The following is a 19,397-nucleotide window of genomic DNA, read 5'->3' as shown; positions in this document are numbered from 1 at the left end:
GGTAGCAGAATCAAAACCTGATCTCCTGGCTGAAAGTGGCGTAACCTGGACTTCTTATCATACCAAGTCTTCATCTTCTCCTGAGCAGCTCCTAAATTCTCTCTCGCCAGCTGTAAAGCAGTGGACAGCCGTTCTTTGAACTTCATCACATACTCCAGCAGGTTGACGTCATCTTCCTCTGACAGCCAGCATTCCTTGAGTAACTTAAGGGGTCCTCTTACTTCATGGCCAAACAGTAGTTCAAAAGGTGAGAAGCCCAGAGATTCATTTGGAGATTCTCTTGCAGCAAACACAACGAATGGAAGACCTTTATCCCAGTCTTTCTGATGTTCCAAACAGTATTTCTTGAGCATCGATTTGAGTGTTTGATGATATCTCTCCAACGCTCCTTGGGTCTGGGGATGGTAAGCTGAAGACGTGATCTGGGTGATGCCCAACTCTTTCAGAGACTGCTTGAAAACGTTTGACATGAAATTACTTCCCCGGTCTGACTGTACCTCCTTAGGCAGACCAAACTTTGTGAAGAACCCCAGCATTTCCTTAACCACGTTCTTTGCTGAGATGTTTCTAAGTGGAATGGCTTCAGGATAACGAGTAGCCATATCAATTATGGTCAACACATAAGAAAATCCTGAAGAAGTCTTAGGAAGAGGGCCCACAATATCCACCAACACACGGGTGAAAGGCGCCTCAAAAGGAGGAATGGGAACTAGAGGTGCAACCTTTTCGGTCTGATTACACTTCCCCACAACTTGACAGGTGTGACAAGACTTACAATACCAGGAAACATCCCTGAAGATACCTGGCCAGTAGAAGTGTTTCAAAATGCGTGCCACAGTCTTCCTCACTCCAAGGTGTCCTGCCAAACTGGAATCATGAGCCACTCTAATGATATCCTGCCTACAAACACGAGGGATGACAACTTGATGTACAACCTCCCATTCACAGTCGGCTGATGCTGTTGGGGGTCTCCACTTCCTCATAAGTACTCCTGACTTTACATAATAACAAGTAGAAGCACCAGCTGACTCTTCCTCACTGCAAGCAGAGTTAGCTAGACCTTTCAACTCAGGGTCAGCAACCTGCAACTCAACCAACTCTTGACGAGACAAATTATCAACACTACGGGGTACTGCCTCATCTGGTGAGTGGTCCAAATTAGCAAGAAAAGTGTCAGCTAGGATAACATCATCATCATCATTATCCTCTAAATCACCAGTAACTTTAGACTTAGCCCTAGTGACAGCACATGCAGGGAACACATCAGGGACATCACAATCCTGGGACACAGCCACTGGCTCACTAGACAACTGAGGAGCTGGACACACTTGACTTCCACCAATATCATTTCCAAGTAAGAAAGTTACACCTGACATTGGGAGTGTCTCAACCAACCCAACCATAACAGACCCATTAACAAAACCAGACTCTAAATTCACTCTGCACAGAGGAACAGAGAAGTAATTATTCCCTACACCTTGTAAGATTACAGTTTCATCAGAGGAATTAACATTAGAGCCTAGAACACTGGTCAGCATAAGGGATTGGCAAGCACCTGTATCACGATATATTTTAACTGATTTCCTGTCATTACTGTCCAGAGGACTGACAAAACCATCAGACAGGAAATTAGCACATGAACTCTTGAGAGTGTCACCCACGTTACTGCTCAAAAGAGGAGCTCCATCATGAGAATTTAAGTTACCCCTCAAAGCAGGTTCAGTTAACTCAGTTAAAGAATTCTGGGAACTCTCAAGAGTGGACACTAGACCAATTGACTGAATATTTAAAGACTCCTTTTGTTCACATCACGCTGTCTCCTGAAACATCTCTCCGTAGTATGACCAAGCTTACTACAATAAGTACATTTACTTTTCTGAAATCTAGAGGTGAAGCTGGTATTTAATTCCTGAGAAACATCATCCTTATTCTCTTTCCTGTTACCTGTACTCTGAGTAGAGGCAACGTACTGACTCTCAGCTTTCCCTTTTTCTCTAGAATATCTCTTGTGAGTGAGAACATACTCATCAGCTAAAACTGCAGCATCAGACAAATTATCTATTCTTTTCTCATCAAGATATAGGCTTACATCTTTATAAATACACCTCTTGAAATCCTCCAGCAAAATCATCTGCTTAAATTTACCAAAATCAGAATCCACATTCTTAGAATTTAACCACTGCTCTAACAGATCTTCTTTGATTTTTGCATACTCAACATGGGATTGCTTATCTTGCTTGTAAGTTGTCCTAAATTTTACTCTATAGGCTTCAGGAACAAGCTCATAGGCCTTAAGAATCAAGCTCTTAACTACATCATAATTATCAGACTGATCCTGAGGCAAAGATGCATAAGTTACTTGAGCTTTACCGGTGAGAACAGTTTGAAGGAGTACTGGCCAATACTCCTTAGGCCAATTAAAACCTGTAGCTATCCTCTCAAACAACTGAAAATACTTTGTTAAATCAGATTCATTAAAAGGAGGGACAAGTTTAACATTTTTAGCCACATCAAAACCATCAGAGCTAGATGATCCAGTTCCACCTTGTTTCATGCGATACTCATGGTCTGCCTGAATCCTGGCAAGTTCAACTTGTGCCTGTATCTGTGCCTCCTGAATCCGTGCCTGAGATTCCGCCTCCTTAGCCTGAGACTCAGCCTGCTTAGCATTTGCCTGAAATTCAGCTTCCTTCACACGAGACTCCTGCAGAGCTAGCTGTAACTTAGCTAATTCAATCTGCGTTTGCTCATTTGGAGGAGTTACATTGAACAAGCTTTCATTAATCATGGCAACAATCTGATCTTTAGACTGATGAGAGCGAACAACAAATCCCAATTGTTGAGCAACAATCTTAAGTTCATTCTTTGTTCTGTTTTCTATATCACACACTGTTTGCACATTTGACAAAAAATCCCTGGCTTCATCAAGTGTAGAAATAGTAGCCATCATGAATATATCCCAGTCACAAAATATCAAACAATATCCTTATGATAATATCCTGAATATCCTGATATGAGGTCGCCAAATTTATGTTACGGAACAGAGAAAGATAATGTACACTTTAAGTGAGAATACGAAGAGTCACTACTGTCCCGTAAAGTTCCAGGTTCAAAACAAAAGAGTTAGGTAAAATTACAAGTTAAAGTTTAATGCTTAAACTAACAACAAAACATTCAGGACTCATAAGGATAATGTAATGGCAAATAAACAGGTTAAATATATGGTTAACTGCAATAGCCTCTATTAACACGAAATTAGCAAGAGTAAATTTATCTAAGTCAGCCCTGTTAAAATGAGATACCAGATAATACTCAGTGAATGCCAGATAAATTATTACAGATACAAACTATTATCAAAAATGACTGACAAAGAACCCTACATGAATTACAAAAACTTCACTAGGCCTACAAATTAAACTTATGCTATACAGTACAAGAAAAAATGCAACAACAGTTATACTCAAATTACACACAGCTGCTAGATGGTTGGAGATTTCTTGAGCACTCACAATAATAATAATTGTACAGGGGAGGACAGAGATGTGAACAAAATGAGGAGCAGATCTAAGTGGCAATGATGCAGAGATTGAGCTCATTATATAGGGGCTAGCAGAGCTTGATACAACTTGTAATAAGGACGCGCTAATGAAGCGATGGGGACAAACGGTCGACAATCCCGCACTGAATAACAGAAAGGACGACTTACTCTACTATAACGGTAGAAGGGGGGGACTGAGGCAGAACACGCTCGTGATCAAACATGCAGCATACTGTGCGTTAAAATTACACAAAGGATGATGAAATCATAGGCTATGTAACAATATATATATATATATATATATATATATATATATATATATATATATATATATATATATATATATATATATATATATATATTACACAATAACACGATACTAGGAGACGTCTGCATCATTATTTAATAAGTCAGATATTCGGCACAACTTTATTACTCGCACGACAACTGTCAGGCGCCCCATGAAATTTAAATGTGTATGTTTAGCTTTTGTTTTTTTCACCAGCTGACTGTTAACACTTATGTTATATTTATGTTTGTGTTTAAGAAAGCTAAATATATTGTATTCCATTGTTTTTTCAACGAAGGCTGCTGTCTTTAACATCGCTGTATATTATTTAGCTACTCACAACAAGAATGCACGAAATCGGACAGTTTGGATGAGAGTTGCCGAACGGCAATTTTTTTTCTCCCGTGAAACAGGCTATAGCTACCGTAAATATCAGGAAACGTCGAGAAAAATCTCGGCTACCTAACTGGCAAATCTCGCTTCTTAACAATAAGGTAGCACCTGCACTCCTCCGCTGACAATCATGAATGGACTTTGCAACATTCACTGCCGGCACAGTCGCATGATGGTGACCGGGAGGACCCTGTGCCGCCAGCCCTACCCTACCGGTGGTGGAAATCGGAGATGCCATCTCGTTTACTAGTAATAATGCGCGACCATTGCTAAAGGGAGTGGAAATAGGTGTGATATCTTACGTGCATGTAGTGTGGTGTAGACAATTGAAGGTAGAGTATTAAAAGAGTATGCTGGCCTACTCTCTCTGTAAATACCGAAGATGTTCAGAAAAGGGAGAGGGTCAGGATCAAGTCATGAGGGCTGGTGAAATTGAAGCTCCAGCTTTCCCTGTCACCAACTTGCCATCCACCTCGGGAGTACAGCCCCGTTCGACCGGTGCTACAGTCCACTCATCTGCAACGAGTGTGAAAAGGACACTGTGACTATATTAAGAACTAACTGATTCGGGGCTGAGAAATTCGGTTCTTACAGTCTGTAAAGAGTCTGCATGTTGACGTAAGAAGTATGATACTTATGTGAGTTCAGTTCTTGTGAATTATATCATCATACAAATTATACTGCTTGGCTATGTTTATTTAGGATTACTGTACTCGTGTTCATCAGAGAAGTTGTATGCGATCACTCAGTGCTGACGATTTCTGTATATATATTTTTTTCCTTTACAGTATTATTGATGACTATGATACTTTCAAAAATAGTTTCACACTGCATTTTTTCTTTAACCCTTCTGTGACCGCCGGCATCAAACGACATTTACCGCAGCGTGGCCACCAGCACTGATCCAATGCGACCTATAGAAAACTGCGAAAATTTGGGGGAAGGAAAAGGAGGTCTGAGAGATGTTGAGACACATATACTCAAATGCAGTATAATATCACTGAGGGCAACTCAACACCCCCAGAAGGAGCCCACCGAGGAGCATATACAGCGCGCCTGGACTCCGGGCGACAAGGACATAAGTCCTCCCAGACAGTGCGCCCCTATGACTCGGAGCTCGCCTGCCGCCACCATAGCAGGAATACGAGACTACCTTCCGGGCGAGCCGACCATCAACAACCACGGGGTGGAGCTGTTACTCCAGCTCCAGTCAGCATCCCTGAGATGGCCGGTAGCCGCTCAACCCTCCTACAGGAGACAGCCTGTAGCCGCTCCCACCTTCGTCAGGAGATGGCTAGAAGCCGTTCTGAAGGTGTCCCTAACAAGATGACCTGTAGCCGCTCAACCCTCCTACAGGAGACAGCCTGCAGCTGCTCCAGAGGTAACCAGGAGATGGCCGGTAGCTGCTCCTGCCTTCATCAGGAGACAGCCGGTAGCTGCTCTGAAGGTGCCCCTCGAGAGACGGCCTGTAGCCACTCGACCCTCCTACAGGAGACGGCCTGCAGCCGCTCCGGAGGTAACAGAGATGGCTGGTAGCCACTCCCGCATTTGTCAGGAGACAGCCGGTTGCTGCTTTAAAGGTGCCCTGAATGAGATGGCCTGTAGCTGCTCTAAAGGTGCCCTGAACGAGACGGCCTGTAGCCACTCGATCCTCCTACAGGAGACGGCCTGCGGCCGCCCCGGAGGTAACCAGGAGATGGCCAGTAGCTGCTCCGAAGGTGACCCTGAGGTGTCCTGTAGCTGCTCCCTCCCCCCAGGCCATGGCCAGTGGCCGGGCCTTGGCGATGGCTGGTAGCCGCGTCCCCGGAAGGCCACGGCCAGTGGCCAGGCCCTATGGTAGGAGACGGCCGGTAGCCGTTCCTCCATCAGGTGATGACTCCTGCCCACCAACTTACGACCCAGAAGGAGACCCCAGCCTGGAGGAGTACTGGAGAGGTGCTGTGACTACCACCGGGCTCTTCTTCCTGCAGCCGGATCCAGAAAGGATTCGCCTGACGGGCCTCGATGTAGGCTGACGCCGCAGCCCCCTCCTAACAGTGACCCCGAACACCAGGGACCGCAGCCCTTGGGACTTCCAGACCGCCCCTAGGACCCCCAGGCGGGACCTCCCTACACCCAGACGCCGTAGATCTTCGTCCTCCATCAGGCGCCTGAGCGAGTTCAGGCAGCTATTTGGCACCAGCCCCGAGGACCAGACTCCCGCCCCAAGTCCCCAAAGAGTGGGACCCTTCACCACAAGCAGCCCCAGACGAGAGAGGACGCCCCTAAGTGTGATCCCGTGGCCCCTGAACACAGAGGCCCCCGGCGGAACCCAGCCCCATCAGTAGTGAGGCTGAGTCACCTCCACCGCCCTTGTACCTGATCGCCACAACGCCCAGACCCAAAAGGAGTGACAGTGAAAGCACAGTGTCCGTGACATAGTGAAGTAAAGGCAGAACAGTGAATTAACAGTATAAAGGAAGTCAGTGAGAAAAGCATCAGTGACAATATACGAGAGTGGTGGAATAAGCAAGGTAACAGTGAAACAGTGAATACGGCAAGGCAGTGAAATACGGGTCTATCACAGTGAACACGGCAAGGCAGTGAAATACGGGTCTATCACAGTGAACACGGCAAGGCAGTGAAATACGGGTCTATCACAGTGAACACGGCAAGGCAGTGAAATACGGGTCTATCACAGTGAACACGGCAAGGCAGTGAAATACGGGTCTATCACAGTGAACACGGCAAGGCAGTGAAATACGGGTCTATCACAGTGAACACGGCAAGGCAGTGAAATACGGGTCTATCACAGTGAACACGGCAAGGCAGTGAAATACGGGTCTATCACAGTGAACACGGCAAGGCAGTGAAATACGGGTCTATCACAGTGAACACGGCAAGGCAGTGAAATACGGGTCTATCACAGTGAACACGCTACCAAATAGTAACGCCACACCACACGAAGATCATACGCAGGCCCCAGTGTTAAAGTAATAATTACCCACAGTGAAACAGTGCCACCAATTCCACCAATAAATAGAACTTGGACTTCCTGCAATAATAGTGCATAACCCCTCTGCCCTAAATTCTGTTCACCTTACCCAACCTTGACCTGAGTAGTATCCTGCACGATACTAACAACCCATGTCTAGGCCTAAGAATTATAATTGTCCATTATATCTGTATTTGTGACATCTACCCGTTCCACTGTAGAATTTAGTAATACACATGTATGCTTGTTGCCTTTGAGTTTTTGTGTCCTGCCTTTCTCCTATTTGTCTAAGCTCCGGTCTGGAAAGAGAACCCAGCTACACACTAAGCATTAGAGAGACGGGAAGCCGACTCTAAAACACGTAGCATTACACTGGTGGATAGCGGTGGTTCTTGACCCGGGCATACGAGAGAGGTAATCAGAAAATACCGGAAAAATGGCAACTAAACCGCATGTGCAATTACCTAAATTCGACACTGAACAGTATGATATTCACACATACCTGGCAATTATTAAACCTTTGCTAGATATTGGGTTTGAGGATGACAAGCAAAAAATTACAGTCACGCTTCCATTACTGGCCAAAGCGGCAGCGAATATAGCGCCCAAGATCATTCCGGGGCTCACCTGGCAGAATTTCACAAAACTCGTGATTCAAGCCATCACTCACATCACTAGGCAAAGTGGTGGTGCTATACCAATTGGATAGCCTAACCTTTGATGACAATCTGGATGATACCCTAATCCAGGCTAGACGCCTGGTCATTGCTGCCTACCCGGAGGCAGATAATGAAACCCGGGAGCAACACACCTTTAATACTCTCCTGAGAGTGTTCCCCAGCATGGTCAAGGAGCACTTTACAATCCATGATCCTATCAGAGACATGGATAAGGATATCCAACTGATACGCCACCTCCTGACCTCCTGCCCCGCACCCCACAAAATCAACATCGTAAAAAAGTTTCCCAAGAATATTCCGGCTCCCCCAGTCAAGCCACGTCCGCCTATGCCCCACACCAGCCCCACTCCAGCACCCAGCCTGCCTAGAGTGCACCCCACCCACCAGTGCCCCAGTCACAGAGAGAACCCCAGCCTCATTCCGGTGAAGCCCTGGGAGTTCTCTACTTGCAGCTCCAGGTGCCCACTGCATGATATCAGGGACCAATTAAAAGCTGCCAGACAGAAAACTACCACCCCAGGCCAACATAAAGTTTCTTCTCTAGAGAATGAGGAACCAGAGGACAAACCTGCACCCGCGGAGGAGACCAAACCCGGGGAACAGGAGCCGGAGGAAGAAGGAGGCCCCCGGCAGTTGGATTTTTAGGACCGCCCCTGCACCTTCCTGCAGTGGCAGGGACCACTCTCCCCAAATACTGCCCCTCAATTTAACACAAGATGAAGCTGAACGGGGTGAAAGCCAGACTTCTGGTCGACATGGGAGCAGCCAGATCCTGCCTGTATAGCCACTACTTCTCCCATCACAAGTCGACCTCTGGCCCACTATTCGCGATGGCTACCCACCTTGTGGATGTGGGTGATGGCCCCCTGCCGATCCTTGGGGAAACATGGTCCCTGCACATCGACACCCATCAGCCGGCGTCGACACAGCATAAGTTCATTGTACTCGACTCTTCCTGCTGCAGTTATGATGGCTATCTGGGGCTAGACCTGTTGCAGAAGTTAGGAGCCATCATTGATTGCTGCAACAGACAGCTTCAGTTCCGGAAATCACCCGATGCCCCCCCTCCCACTTGGGTCGCCTGCACTTGCACGCCACGGCCCATGCTGGAAGATTCCATGCCTCCCCCTTCTCCCCCCCTGACCTCCCTCTCCTCCCCCCTCCCCCTTCTTTTCCCGCCACCATTTCCTCCGCTGTCACCATTTCCCCCCACCATGAAGCCTGGGTGCCCCTCAACTGGCCCTCAGGTACCTCCGTCCTGTTCTCCCCACTCCTGCCGCCTGGAACCCTCTCAGCCTGCCTCCTACCCCCAACTTTACTTCCCCCTTATCACATGGCAGTCCGGATTGCCAACCTTGCCCCCTCGCCCCTCACTCTCCCTAAAGGCTTATAATTGGAGAGATGGAAGAGGCCGAGCCCTGTGTCCCCTCCCCTTCCAACTCCCCTGCCCCTCTGCCCCCATCCCCAACCATCTCTTCGTTCACCAATCAGACACCCTTCACCGCCTCCTCCTGGATTTCCAGGATCTGTTTGCGGCGGGACCCGCTGATGTTGGACACATTACCTACCTGGCTCACGAGATTCACACGACGGGCCCACTGATCTGACAGCCATCCCATTAGAAGAACCTTAAACAGTGGGAAGAGCAAGACCACCAGGTACAGGAGATGATCGAAGCCGGAGTTGTCTCCCCCTCCACCAGACCCTGGTCCTCCCCCATCGTCCTCGTGAAGAAAAAGGATGGCATGATGGGGTTCTGTGTTGATTACTGCCGGCTTAATTAAGTCACCACCAAGGATGCTACTCCACTCCTGCGCATAGACGATTTCCTAGATTCCCTATCCAGCGCCTCCTGGTTTTCCACCCTCTACCTCCAACCAGGGTATTGGCAGGTCCCGGTGCGACCGGAGGACAGAGGCAAAACCGCTTTCTCGACCAGCAACAGGAAACATTATGAATTTAATGTTTTACTCTTCGGCCTCTGTAATGCCTCACCACCTTCTCAAGACTAACGGAATTCGTCCTCAGCAACCTCACATGGGAGATCTGTCTCGCTTACTTGGATGATGTCATCGTCTTCAGCCAGACCTGGGTCGACCACTTGCAGCGCCTCTGCTGGGTTTTCACCAGAATCCAACAGGCAGGTCTCAAACTCCGGCCCTCCAAGTGCGTCCTGGCCGCCAGAACCGTCTCATTCCTGGGACATGTCATCTCCTAGGATGAAATATCTCCCAACCCAGACAAGCTCTGCACCGTCACGGACATACCCCCACCACAAGACGTTCACGGAATTCGAACCTTCCTCGGGCTGACGTCCTATTACCGCCGTTTTGTGAAGGGGTTTGCTCACATTGCCAAGCCACTCCACGACCTGACCCATAAGGGAGAACCGTTCATCTGGACGGATGAGAGATGAGCCACCTTCCAGCAACTTAAGGATAAGCTCGTTTCTGCCCCTGTCATGGCCTTTCCTGACTATGCCCTCCCATTCCAGCTCTGCATGGACGTTTCCCTAATTGTGATCGGTGCTGTGCTGGTGCAAGTACAAGAGGGCCGCAAGCACATCATCGCCTGTGCCAGCCGTACCCTCAATCAGGCAGAAAAGAATTATGCCGCCACCAAGAGGGAGTGCCTGGGCATGATCTGGGCACTTGAGCACTTCCGGGCATACCTATCGGTGACTTAAGTTAATATCATCACTGATCACCAGTCCCTCCAGTGGCTGCAGGAGTCTGACACCCACAATGTCCAGCTCGTCAGATGGTGCGAAACCCTGGAGGAGTTCAACTACGAAATCTCGTACCAACCTGACAAACTCCACACCAGTGCGGATGCTCTCTCCCGGCTCCCCATCAATGCCACCCAGCTGGAACCCGATCTCCCTAAGCAGTGGCATTGTAAGGAACGACTCCACTGGATTCCCCAGCACCTCCTGAAGAAACTATTGCTAGGGCGACCACCTGCTTACTCCAACCGGGCATATCATCCTAGCCCCTGACACCGCCCTCGATGCCCTCCAACACCTGCACACTCACAATGGCATTCACCTGGGCACAAAAAAACTCCTGCAGGTCTTTAATGACACCTACTGGGCGCCCAATGCCTCCACCCTCGCCAAGAAGATTATCCAATCTTGCCGAGCATGCACCCTCGATAAAGACACCACCCATGCTGCCGGCCCATCAGGTCATATTACCACCCACAAACCTTGACAGTTATTGGCAATCGACATAGCGGGGCCCTTACCCCCGAAATCAAGCTATAGGTAAGTGATAATGTGCATTGATACTCCAAATTCGTCGTAGCCTGCCCAGCGAAAGAACACCATGCTGTCGCAGTAGCTGATGCGCTGATTCGGCACATATTTCCATACTTCGGTATCCCACAAGCAATCCACTCTGATAATGCACCAGAGTTCACCAGTAAAATCTGGGAGGAGCTGGCCCACATATTTGGCTATAACATCTCACACTCATCCCCTTACTGGCCCCAAGGAAATGCCATATGTGAGTGAAGCCACGTACATTAATGAATCAACTCTGCACCCGGATAGAAACCACTAAAGACGACGACTGGGCTGCCCATGTAAAAATCATGCAATGGGGCATCAACTCCTACCCCTGAGAGGATGGAATTTCACCATATGAGTGAGTGTTTGGAGAAACACTTCTCCTCCTGCCCCTTCGGCAGCACTTACAACCCCCCACTTCTGCTCCCACATCTGACCCACTACACCATCTCAAACGACGGCTAACTCACCTTCAAAACAACCTGGACCTCCGCCCTGACACTGTCTCCAACCTGTGCAAGTCAGGCAACACTGTTATGATAGCACAGCTCCTCATCCCCCACAAGCTTGCGCTGCGCTTCACGGGGCCCCATACCGTCATCTGTGTCCCTAACCCCTACCAGGTGACAGTCGAATATCAAGGCACTTCCCACACTCTCAGAAACCGTCATGTACGCCCTTTTCACGCCCCTGCTTTCCCTGCCCCGGCCCCTTGCCCCGCCCCACCCACTACCCACATGTCACTTCCCTCTACCTCCTATGACTGCTACATCTCCCCCTCGCCATCTCTCTTTCCCCTTCCCCTGCCGCCTCCACCTCACCTCCCGCCACGCCGCCTCACACCTCACCTGACAACTCACCAATGCCACTAACTCCTTGCCTCTCCCCCACCTCCTCACCACCCACCACCCCGTCCCCCATGCCCAGCACTGCGTGCCCCACGCACGCCCCCGAGCTCCCTCAACCCACCTCACCCCCGCCCCAGCCATCGCCCACCACTGGCCCCAAATCTCCCTGCCCGCCGCCCACACACGCCCCCTCGACCCCGCCTACCCTGTCCCACACCCCTGATCCCACCTGTGCCATTCACGCTTCCACTACACCACCACCACACTAAGCCTACACTCCACTCCACGCGCCGTGCCGCCCAACTCCTACCACCCCACAGCCGCCCTCACACGCCCCGCGCACCTCACACACGCGCTGACACTGCACATCCACATCAATGCCCACACCCACCCTTAAAACAACCATCACAAGCTCTGGCCGCCTCTCCTGCCCACCCGCCTATTACACCCACTCTCCCACCTCACCCTCCTCGCCGCAAAATCACACTCCAACCCCTGCCCTAAATCATCTCACATTCATGCTACACCAGGCCCAAATCCCAGCCACCTACACTCCCCAGAGATAACGCGCCGCATTACCCCCACATAAAACCCCACACTCGCCGTCCATCTCCAGCATTCAGCACAGCCCTACACCGAAGACAACACCTACCACCATGAGGATTTGCCGAGCCATATGGGCACTGCCCCTCAGACAAAAACATCGAGTCCATGGACCCCGCCACCTCCTACAACTTCTTTGCTCCTCCACCGACCCATCCACCCTCTTCATCACCTGTGACAAGCAGCTAGATGAAAACCCTGCCACCACAGCCTGGCACGCCCTCCTCCAACACCTACAGCCAGTCTATCACACATACAACACCAAAGTTTACCACCTCCAGTCACAGGGACATGACTTTTTCCCAGCAGATGGTGGTCAAATGCAGTATAATGTCACTGAGGGCAACTCAACACCCCCAGAAGGAGCATATACAGCGTGCCTGGACTCCGGGTGACAGGGACATAAGTCTGCCTGGACCGCGTGCCCCTATGACCCAGAGCTCGCCCGCCGCCACCATAGCAGGAATACGAGACTACCTTCCGGGCGAGCCAACAACCAACAACCGCAGTGGGGAGCTGTTACTCCAGCTCCAGTCAGCACCCCTGTGATGGCCAGTAGCTACTCAACCCTCCTACAGGAGTCTGCAGCCGCTCTGGAGGCAAATAGGAGACGGCCTGTAGCCACTCCCACCTTCGTCAGGAGATGGCCAGAAGCCGCTCTAAAGGTGCCACTAATGAGACGGCCTGTAGCCGCTTGACTCTCCTACAGGAGATGGCCTGCAGCCCCTCCGGAGGAAACCAAGAGATGGCCAGCAGCCGCTCTGAAGGTGTCCCTCGAGAGACTGCCTGTAGCCGCTCGACCCTCCTATAGGAGACGGCCTGCAGCCACTCTGGATGTAACCAGGAGACAGCTGGTAACCGCTACCCAGCCGGTAGCCACTCTGAAGGTGCCCCTCAGGAGACAGGCTGTAGCCACTTGACCCTCCTATAAATGGCCTGCAGCCACTCCGGAGGTAACCAGGAGACAGCCGGTAGCTGCTCCCGCCTTCGTCAGGACATGGCCAGTAGCCACTCTGAAGGTGCCCCTGAGGCGGCCTGTAGATGCTCCCTCCCCCAGGCCACGGCCAGTAGCTGGGCCTTAGCGATGGCCGGTAGCCACACCCCTAGAAGGCCACAGCCAGTAGCCAGACCCTACGGTAGGAGACGGCTGGTAACCTCTCCTCCATCAGGTGCTGACTCCTGCCCATCAACCTATGACCCAGAGGGAGCCCTCAGCCTGGAGGAGTACTGGAGAGGCCCCACGACTACCACTGGGCTCTTCTTCCTGCAGCAGGGTCCGGAGAGGACTCGCTTGATGGGCCCCAACGTAGGTCGCCGCCGCAGCCCCCTCCTGACAGCGTCCCCAAACACTGGGGACCGCAGCCCTTGGGACCTCCAGACCCCTCCCCAGGACCCTCAGGCGGGACCTCCCTACACCCAGATGCTAGAGATCTTCGTCCTTCATCAGGCGCCTGAGTGAGAAGTTCAGGCAGCTATTTGGGCCCAGCCCTGAGGGCCAGACTCCCGCCCCAAAGCCCCAAAAGCGTGGGACCCTTCACCACCAGCAGCCCCAGACGAGAGAGGACGCCCCTATGTGTGACCACGTGGCCCCTGAAAACAGAGGCCCCCAGCGGAACCCAGCCCGGTCAGTAGTGAGGCTGAGTCACCTCCGCCCCCCTAGTACCTGACCGCCACGACGCCCAGACCAGAAAGGAGTGACACTGAAAGGATAATGTCTGTGACATAGTGAAGTAAAGGCAGAACAGTGAATTATCAGTATTCAGTGTGAAAAGCATCAGTGACAATATACAAGAGTGGTGGAATAAGCAATGTAACAGTGAAACAGTGAACATGGCAAGGCAGTGAAATACGGGTCAATCACAGTGAAACGCTACCAAATAGTAATGCCGCACCACACGAAGATCATACGCAGGCCCCGGTGTTAAAATAATAATTACCCACAGTGAAATAGTGCCACCAATTCACCAATAAATAGAACTTGGACTTTCCTGCAATAATAGTGCATAACCCCTCTGCCCCAGGTGCTATTCACCTTACCCGACCTTGACCTGAGTAGTATCCTGCACGATACTATAGATGCGGCGCATGACTCTGAGGTTCTCATTATCGTACCCTGGCAGCCTACCGTTCAAAAGTGCGTCCCATTTCGTTTATAATATGAGAAGCATGTGATTCGTGTATAACATGTTCGTGTAAAATAATATTCGTGTATAATATATTCATGCATAATAATATGATTCGTGTATAATATGATACGAAATTGGACGCACTTTTGAATGGTAGGTTGCCAGGGTACGATAATGACAACCTCAAAGTCATGCGCCACGACTATAACAACCCATATCTAGGCCTAAGAATTATAATTGTTCAGTATATCTGTATTTGTGACATCTGCTTGTTCTGCTGTAAAACTTAGTAATAAGCAGGTAAGGTTGTTGCCTTGAGTTTTTGTGTCCTGCCTCTCTCCTATTTGTCTAAGCTCCAGTCTAGAAAGAAAACCCAGCTGCACACTAGGCGTTAGAGGGACGGGAAGCCGACTCTAAAACACCTAGCATTTCACCTACTCTAGTCTCTAAACCACTCAGTCAGTATCATGTGAATCAATCATGAGTGGATATAGTCTTTTGCTCCCCTCAAGTGTTAGTGTAAGTAAGAATAAGAAAGTCAAGAAAAGAAAAGGGTTCCCACATGTCCTGGAAAGTCCTTGAAATACTGGAAAAATAGTCATCCTGGAAAACTCCTTGAAAGGTGTAATTTTTTTAACCCGAGGTGTCCCGTCGACGTATGGATACGTTGCAACATTTTGCATTTCCCAGTCCCGACGAAGTACTGGTACGTCACGCAATTGCAAGGTGTATAATTTGCACAATTTTCAAATTTTGCGCTTGATTTTCGGTATGTATGGTCGCTCGACCTTCCCCTACCTGCCACCAGGCGGGGACACTCGGCGACCTCGCGCGACCTGCGCTCACCCACAGCTCGCTCACTCATCTGTTAGCAACGGTCCTGCTCAGACATGACCCATAGAGGTCTCTCTGAGGAGGAAATCCAAGTCGCCCTGGACTCCTTTACAGGCGATAGCGATTCCCCAATGGACGACAAGGTTGTTGACAATGATTATGTCCAGCCAGAGGAGGAGGAAACCACCAGCAGTGATGAGGAGGTCCCGTCCCCCAGGAAGCGGCAGTACGTGACTTATCGTGCTGCTAGAGAGGGGCAGCAGACACAAAAACAACGTGCAACATCCTCTAGCCAGCCCCAACGTGATGTGGAGCCCGATTTTGATGACGAGGACGAGGACGGAGCCGTGGGACGTGCTGCCACGTGATACGGCCGAGAAGTTATCACTCATCATGGCCCCGAGCACATACCACGTCGTACGAGCAGGTATGGGCATAGTCTTTTGTTTGGCTAGGTAGGAAGTGCCGTGGAGGGAGTGGGGAGTGAAAGGGAAAGTCCAGGGGGGAGTACTGAAAGTGAGAGTGGCGGGAGTGAGTCATCGCTCTCCCGTGGTGGTGTGAGGCGGCGGGGTGTATCTCGTGGGCTAGTGAGGGTGAATTCTGAATCACGTGGGGTTGTGATGGAGGGGGAAGGTGGGGAGGAACCACTCCCCAGCAAGTCTTATGCTCCCCAATATTCCCTAACACGTGGGCGAATGAGGGTGTGTGATGAATCACGTGGTGTTGTGATGTATGGGGAAGGTGGGGAGGAACCACTCCCCAGTACATCGTATGCTCCCCAATATTCCCAGACTTCATCCCCACAGCCCCCTAAAGTTCCACAAGGCTGTAAGGGTAAGAGAAAGGGAAAGGGTAAAGAAGAAGAGTGCGAGTGGGGAAGCCCTCCGCACTCCTCCTCCCCAACCTCCCCCACCAGCATCTCCTCCCCACCCAGATGAAGGCGACGATGGGGACGATGGGGACGAAGGATTTGTTTCATGGAATTGGGAGGATGGGAGTGATTTTTCTCCCATCATTCAACCCTTCACTGAGTAGGAGCGCGTTGGCTGCATTGCTCCCGGAATTCACCCTAATTCCACCAGGCTGGATTTTTTTCACCTTTTTTTTCAGTGAGGGTTTTGTGGAGCAGATAGGTGACCAAACAAACCATTTTGCTAGCAGCCAGCGCCGTGAGAGTGAAAGATTGGGCACAAGGAGCAGGCATTCTATCATATATGATTACCCTGTCTCCCTTTCAGAAATGTTTTTATTTTTTGCCCTGGTCCTTTTGATGGGTATTATAAGAAAGAACAGAATTCCGGCATACTGGACAAGGGACCCTGTTATGCTGACACCAATATTTGGCCAAATCATGAGCCGTAATCGCTTTCAGCAAATTCTAAGTCACCTTCACTTTTACGATGCTGATGATCTTGCAAATGCGAATGACACAGATAAGATGAGGCGAATTAGGTTGGTCTTTGATCACCTGAGGTAAACATTTCGTTCATCATTTTATGCCTATAGAGACCTCGTCATAGACGAGAGTCTCGTGTTGTGGAGAGGCAATATTTCATTTCGGCAGTACATACCCAGCAAAAGGCACCGTTTTGGGTTCAAGATCTTTGTTATGTGTGACTGTAGGACTGGTTATGTGCAAGACATAGTCTTGTACACCGGTGCACAGACATACATATTAGAAGATCGGAGTATTGGACTGTCGGGAGCAGTGGTAAAGACAATGATAGAAGACTACGTTCATCGTGGTCACTTCCTTTACCTGGACAAGTGGTACACTAGCCATCTTCTCGCTCGTTATCTACACAGGCATGGCACGGGAATCTGTGGTACCGTCAAGGTGAACCGGCATCACATGGTCAAGGTGGGGCGGAAACTTGACAGAAATGAGGTTGTCTTCTTCCAGGCAAACAACATACTTGCAGCTGTGTGGAATCATAATAGAGAAGTCAGCCTCTTCTCCACGGTTCACCCCCCCCCCTTGATGCACCGTACTGATTCCGTGGATTACTGGAGCAAGAACAGGCGTGGAATCATAATAGAGAAGTCAGCCTCTTGTTCACGGTTCACCGCCCCTTGATGCACTGTACTGATTCCGTGGATTACCGGAACGAGAACAGGCGCCACATATGGAATCCTGAGTGTGTCCTAGATTATAACATCAATATGCGCCTGGTGGACCAGTCAGACTCCATGATATCCACGGTCGAGTGTGCCAGGACCACGATGAAGTGGTATAAGAAGCTATTCTTTCACTTGCTAGATATAACTGCTCTGAATTGCCACTACCTGCACGCCATGACAAGAGGAGTTCAGGAAACCTTTGAAGGGTTTGTGAGGGGGCTATCAAGAGAGATTTTTTCCCGTTATGCGGTTGAAAGGCCCCAACACAGCACCCGCACTGCCCCTGTCGCCCAAACGCCTCTGAGAATATCTGCCCGCCATTTCCCAACTCCTATCCCCCCCCAGCCAAATAGACCTAGGCCCCAACGCAGGTGTCACGTGTGTAGCAATTCCCAGGTGAGACCCGCCACTCAGAGGAAAGACACCCGCTATGAGTGCGTGGAGTGTGACGTGGGTCTCTGTATTCACCCATGTTTCAGTGAGTATCACACCTTGATGCACTTTTGATATAGTGTGAATGCGATAGGACGCTGATACTCAGAAATAAATGCGACTAACGGACGCTCAGTGTAATTATAAGGCCCGTAGATCTGTAAATAGTTGTATAAAGTGGAAATGGGTGTAATATAAGTGGAAAATTAGTACTGTATGTAAGTTTATAAATATGATCTAAGTGGAAACATAGGCTACCTAGCGAGGGTATTTTGATGCGATATTCTAACGCTCAGTGGAATAAATAAGGCCCGTAAATATGTAAATATTTGTATGGAAAATGCAAACGGGTGTAATATAAGTTGAAAGTTTTGTAAGTGCTGCAATTTATTATGTCAAAATATTCCTAGCAGTGTATATAGATGCGATTTCCTGACGCTCAGTGGAATAAATAAGGCCCGTAAATATGTAAATAGGAGTCTACAAGTGGAAACGGGTGTAACATATGTGAAAAATTAGTATATAAGTGTGTGAGTATTATCTTAGTCGAAACATTCATCGCGAGGGTATTTTGGAGCGATATTCTGACGCTCAGTTGAATAAATAATGCCAGTAAATATGTACAGTGCAGTATAGGGTGTAAACGGGTGTAATGTAAGTGGGAAAGTATATTGAGTGTGAAAAAATAAAGTAGAAGTTGAAACGCGAGTCGTAGAGATTGTGCTTACTACGTGAATATGGGCTAGCATTTCGCTAAATGCCCTCGTAATGAATGTAAATAGTTGAAAAGATTTATAGTGATGGAGGAAAGGTTCTATGTAAAGAAAACAATACTATGAAAGTGATAAAACAATATGGTATGTTGAGATACGAGTCATAGCGAGTATGCTGAGTAAGCAGATGTGCGCTATAGTTATGTTACATGTCATCGTAATGAATGAAAACAGCATTGAAAACCAATATATTGTTATTGTTATTGTTTATTAGTTCAAATTCAATAAATGTAGAGGTGTTCTTCGTGGTTTCTCCCAAAATTACCTACCATAGAAAACGTGAGCCCTCATACGTCAGTGACAGAATACGATACCTGGCGAGGAGGACTTCACCTGTTCTGACCGCTTATGGACCACTGTAAGCCCTTTCTTACTGATTTTCCTTTTTTTTTTCTCAGCAAAAGCGGAAGTTTTAGCCAAAAAAAAAAAAAAAAATCCAAAATAGCTCGGGATTAGGGGGTGTCGGAGGTGCGAAATAGCTCGAGACGTGACGGGTT

The sequence above is a fragment of the Coenobita brevimanus genome, chromosome 19 (genome assembly GCF_032717465.1).
Source record: "Coenobita brevimanus isolate Jiangsu-jjx chromosome 19, ASM3271746v2, whole genome shotgun sequence".
In the NCBI taxonomy this organism is placed as follows: Eukaryota; Metazoa; Arthropoda; class Malacostraca; order Decapoda; family Coenobitidae; genus Coenobita; species Coenobita brevimanus.
This window is presented reverse-complemented; position numbering follows the sequence as displayed.